Source organism: Platichthys flesus, chromosome 7, assembly GCF_949316205.1.
Source record: "Platichthys flesus chromosome 7, fPlaFle2.1, whole genome shotgun sequence".
Classification (NCBI taxonomy): domain Eukaryota; kingdom Metazoa; phylum Chordata; class Actinopteri; order Pleuronectiformes; family Pleuronectidae; genus Platichthys; species Platichthys flesus.
The window spans coordinates 16,260,296-16,266,295 of NC_084951.1; the positions used below are offsets into that span (position 1 = coordinate 16,260,296).

Here is a 6,000-nt window from a genome sequence, read left to right on the forward strand (position 1 = left end):
TTTAAAGAGGAGGACTACGTCTGAGGTGTGGTCATACTTTGGTTTTATAGGAGTGCTGTGGGAAAACCTGATCAAAGATGGTCACCTTGTCTGCAGAACATTTAAAAAGAAAATTGCTGCTAAATGGGAGCTGGCAGTGAATGCAAGGCAAGTTAACCATTAGCTCACTGCATGATGTGGAGACTAAGGAATGAGAAAACGTCATGGATTGACTGTCCTGCTTGCTGTTAGTTATATAAGCTGAAGAGTCCAACGACCTAAGTATAGAAAAACAACCAGTTGGTGTGCTGCTGCCTGTGTGGTACAGATTGCTCACACTACCACTGCTAATAACTACTTTACGTAGTTGAGTCACGCAATTAACTAATTTTGTTCATTTAAAAGCCGACGGTCATCAATTTGGGTAGTAACAGTTTTCCAGCAGGAGGAACGCTGTCGACTCTTAAACGAGATGGATAGATTATGTCAGTTGTTGAGCTCATTGCAATTTCAGCCGTCGTCTTCTCACTCAATTGTATTTCAAACGTAGCACAGAGATGTACATCTGTGTGAAGGAGACAGAGAATAGTCATTATTTTTATATAGCTCTAATAATTTCATGATGAAGTTATTTAAGTGTCGTATCACTGCTCTATGACCATTTTCACCACCTTTTAACAGTACTGTGATATTACTCATGACGTGGATAATTTTGGTCTCTGTAGTCGTGAAATTTTAAAACCTTTTCATCTGTAGCTCTGTGCATGTTAAGTGCAGGTGGTAAAATGTTGGCAGTATAGGGGAGGGTAATTATCAATTGATTAATCCACCCATTAGTTTCTTGATGAGCTTTTTTCCGTAAAAGAATATTGAAGTTGGAGCAAGGTGACAGCTGAAATTGATTTTTCGTCTTAAACGTCTAAAAACCCAAGTAAACGCTGTAATATTTTTAGGGAAGAAAAGCAGTAAATGAGAAATATGAAGCAGCAAATGTTCCGCATTTGACTCTGAAGAAGTCATGAATAGTGGATTAGCTGCTGATTAATTTTCTGCTAAGAGACTAATAGATGAATTGATCTTTGCAGCATCCTACCTCCTCTTCCTCGTGCCATTAGCCCTGTAGCAGCATATCCAGGTAAACCAACTGAACTGATATATATTTTCATGGTTTGCACCAAATGTCCACAAACTAACCTTATTTGTTACTGTATGGCAACACGGCTCCGTGAGCAGATGTGCGGGTGAATCATACAAGACATTTAATACCGTTTCATATACAGTAGCTGTGTAGGTGATAAACGTGGACGAGTGGAGGGTGGTTAGTATCCAATGTGCAGCAATGTAAATGTGTCTATAAAGCCTTTTAGTGGTCCCTGAATGGGAGCATAAAGAATTATCTTCTATGGAATTAATGTTTGATTATTGTTATGGGGCAGATGTTGTAACCAAAGTAGAGCAAAGGTTTTTGAGCACTTTGTGAGTGAACTAGTGGGATCATCCCAGAGTGAAACTACAGCTCACAGCTACTGTACGAGAGGAAAATAGGGAATGACAAAGGTGGTCAGATTACTCCCGTTCGTTTGTGGGGATCTCTTGACCAGAATAACAGAACAGTAGACTGTTGCCAAATAAATTATGGAAAATTACTGGGAATGCTGTTCTTTAATCATGTTACTTGAATGTGCCAGGATAATTGTTCTCAAGTATCACGCTACTGGAGAGTTGCTGGTGTATAGTGAGCATGAACATGTCATCGGCTCTCATAACTATCAGTTTTCCCTCCTTGACTTGGCACAAGAAAAAAGGACGGAAGTCAATTTTAATCTAGATAAAATAATACCTATTTCAATTCATGTGGGCAGTTGAAACAAGACGCAGGGCTGCATGTAGGCACAGTGATTATCTGAGCCAAATGATCATGCCTGTGTGCTAACATGCTAACTGCAGTCATGATAAATGCTTTAGCATCTATAATGTTAACTATCATTCTTTAGCATTCACTTCTAATTAGCTCTAAAAACAAGAGACAGCTGCGGCTGATAAGAACATCGATAGGGATTTCATTTGGACTAAGTGGAAAAAAAACAAGGAATTACCAAGGTTTCTACAACTTACTGAATTTCTGAATATCCATGTGTACAAAATCCATCCAATAGATGTCGAGAGGTTTTACTGGATAATTCAAATCTTTGACCTGCTGTTGGTACAACATGGAAAGTCGTCAGGGATCATCCTATTGGGACTGTATCTGTAGCATATTTCATGTCAATACATACAATACTTGTTGAAACATTTCTAATTAACCCGCCGGTGGGTCAGAGAGAGGTTTCATCCTCATCCATGTGGAAGTCTGTACAAAATTTCATGGCACACCACTTAATGTTTACTTTTCAGTTTGGACAAAGTGCTAGTCTGATTGTGTTGCCATCCACAGTGTGACTTAGAAACATGAGTAGCAAACAGTTGCTAGGACAACATTTCCTGTAGGTGGGTGCTTCCCAGCAGGGGGTTTGTTGGAGCTCTGATGGCAAGGTGACAAAGAAGGTTTAGAAAACCAGTGAGGTTCCTGATTAACGACCGCTCAACTCCAGACTGAAGCAGAAATCACAAACCCTGAAACAAAAACCCTTTTTACGGAGGAGTTACAAAACTGCTGAATGCCAAATGGAGCAAGCAATTCAAAACTGACTGTCGCCTGTATGATCATTTATGTTGAGCGACGCGGCTCGGTTGCTGCCGCAGACTTTTGAGGCTCAGTTCTGTTGTCGAACAGAATCACTGGATCTATCAATAGAGCTGGGACAGCATGGTTACACCGTGCAGTGAGGCCACAGTAGAAATGCACATGAGCAACATGCCAAACCACACAACAGAGCTGAGTTGATAGAAAAGTTCTCTTTTCTTCAAATGCTGCACATTTTCTGTCATCTAATTATTTTTTCATTGACAATGAAGTGTATCATAATGTAAATAACTGTATATTGTAATCCAGGGTTTGTCTGTGATATTTATTATTTAATTGACCTACTTATTTAGTTGGTCATTGATATTGTGCTCCTGCGGTCTGGTGGTCTTTATTACCACAGGAGTTTGTGCAGCCAAAACTGATATCCTGTGTTTTACTTTGTCTAAATTAGAATAATCTGATCAAATGTTTATTTTATTTTTCTTCTAACACACAGCTGGGCTCTAGGACTTTGAACAGCTGTGATCAACACCCAGCAGGTACCAGCATCTGAACTGTCTCAAACAACATTTAAATGAAACCTCTATTTACTTTATTACTCTATTTTACCAATAAGTCTGAATTGTGTTTTCTTTTCATATCTGCCCTGCAGATCATGCTAACTGCCTTTAGTTCAACTAAATGGAAATAAAATGTCCACAAAAAAATCACTCAAAAAGCCAAAAAGCCAGTTACTGTAATTTCCTGTTTATAATATATTCTGTTTATATTTACATAGTCTGATACTGTTTGGTATTTATTTCTACCTGTTTACATCTCTCGTGCCGTGAAAATACACGCTCCTCCAGTCAAGCATTAATTAGTGTATTGGAAAAAATTGAGTTTTTGCAAACTTCAAAACATACAGTATAGTATCTCTGTGGAGGCACAAAACTAAGAGTTCTTAATACAGAGAAAAATGATAAAACGTATACATTTTTGAAGCTTTAGTTTATAAAGTTTGCTTTTTACAATACCTCATTTAAGTCTCCCCCCTCAAACACACGGATCATATTCGGCAAAGTAGGCAGACTCGCTTGTTTTAACTTCTGCGACTATTAGTGAGAAGAACCCAAAGCATAGAAGGTAAGAGGTCCGGTGAGGAGGGGGAGAGAAACCAGTCCGGTTTTATTTGCCTTTTAGCAATGAAATGGATGTTAAATTGGCTGAAGGCACTTAGAAGTTGTCGTCGGCCGAGGCTGACTCAGCTCCACTCAGAGTACCTCGGATTTTGTGCAAACCAGTGAAGTAGAACTTCTATGTACATTTTTTTTACAAAAATACTGGTTTTATATTTCAATATTTGAGAAATGGAACATGAATGATCTTGGAGCAACAAATGACGCAGAATTTTAAGAATGAAAAGCCGGAGGTGCAAAATACGAGCAGTGCCGCTTGGAGAGATGCATTTGGAAAGTCAGGACTGATTCTAGCTTAACTGCCTGTGCCCTAAAAGGTCTGTGTACAAAGAAAATAATTTAAGAATAATAAAGCTTATAATATTTCTCTTTACTGTCAACACAATGCTGAATAATTGTTTTTACATATGAAGTAATTGTTATTAATATAATTGCATTATCAGATTTACAGAAGACAATATATACAATATGTACAACAGGCTTGCAAGGGGGAACTGTACTTATTAGCATCATATGTGTATATTGGATTTACTCTTGTGTGTGTATGTGTTTCTTCTAAGGACACAAGATGGAAGTTACAGAAAAGGCCGGGGCTTGGATGTTTGCTTATTGTTTTGAAGACTTATCGTTTGCTTTCAAGATATCTCGAATCTGCCTGATTTGAACTGCCTGACTCGAGGTTTCCTTTTCATGCCACCGATCATTTGGAAAGACTCCTCTCTTGTGGTTAGTACAGCCGCACGAGCATGGGAGCAAGTTGTAAAAACGCCATTTTCCTCACTCGGTTGACTGGCTGTGCGTAAATAAACACAAACAAAATGTGTCCACCCCGCCAATGATTCCATCACTCTAAGTAGAGTCCGTGTTGGTGTGTGGGAAGCGCGCTCCAGGAAAAAGACGGCTGTGAGAATCTATGTAGATCTCACTAAATATTTCTAAATAACTACTCATGATGTCCTATTTATGTTTGTGCTGCACATCAGGAGAGGGAGACATTCATCAAATGATTAAATCAGACATATCCTCCTATCATTCATCCTACCTACTTATTCTATCGCACTGCGTAGCCAACAGTCGTATAATTATTTTTTAGTTTAGTTATAAAAAGTTTATTTTCAGTTCAGGAAACCAACGCAGATATTTCCATGAGTACTTCCTATTCAGTCACAAATCCTCTTGCACTAAATTGATTGATGCACAATCCGTCCAAGTTTCCAGCTGTTACACCAATAGGAAACAATACAAATAATAAATAATAAAGCTTATGTTTGTGTGTGATTCTGTAACTGCTGCTCCAAGTTCAGGAAAAAACACATTTGAGGTCAATTCCACCATTTCTAATTTTTAAATATGGTTCTTATGCATGTCTAGAAATGTAAGCTGCAGGCGGGCACACATTACACTTATGTATGTTATAACTGGAAGAACTATTTTAACATTTCAGATAATTGTGCATTAACAAAATAAGTAGCTATGCAAAGGACGAACAGACATAGATCCGCAAGACAATCCTTTCTCTTATCTTGGAGACGATACTAAAGGGAATGAAATGCACAAGAAGCAACTGAATCCTGGGTAATATTGTTTATGATGCTGCCATTCTGCATTACCAGCATGAAACAAAACATGCATCGGGTGGGGTTCCCTCAAGGCTAAAGACACAACAAGTTATGTTTTTTTTTATGTATTTATTAGCAACTGACATTTATCATCACGGACGGCTTTGTGCAGAAGTCCAGACATCCCTTAAATGACGCATTGTTGATTTTTGAGTTGAAGGGAGGAAACAGTCTGTTAATTTTTTTTATTTTTTTTTTATTTATCCCCAAAAGAAAAACTGTCATGGTAGCTGGTGCAAAGTCTGGATACTCTAATAATACCCACCCTTTGGCAGACATCACAGCTTACAAACACTTTGTTGTTTTTGTATTCCGGGTCTAGGAAATTTCACACAGAGCATTTCTTAGACCCGTGGATTTGAAATGATCAGGTCAGGGGACTGAGGGCTGATCTAAAAGCTTGAACTTGTGTTCAGGGTGAATTTCTAGGTGTTAATGGATCATTGTCCTGCTGCAGATGCCCGTACTCGTTTCATTTTCAGGTTCTTTACTGACTGCAGCTCATTTGCTTCCCAAAATATTTATTGGAATCCATTCT

The 6,000-nt window shown here is 38.4% G+C and overlaps 1 long non-coding RNA gene across 1 annotated transcript in view; it reads left to right on the forward strand.

The window, feature by feature from the left end:
• The window catches only part of LOC133956646 (uncharacterized), a 34,615-nt gene extending 29,561 nt beyond the window's left edge, over positions 1-5,054 (forward strand). The window contains exons 2-3 of the long non-coding RNA XR_009921167.1: positions 3,162-3,204; positions 4,404-5,054. This is a non-coding gene — a long non-coding RNA (uncharacterized LOC133956646). The remainder of the gene's footprint in view (positions 1-3,161; positions 3,205-4,403) is intronic.
• Positions 5,055-6,000: the final 946 nt, after the last annotated feature.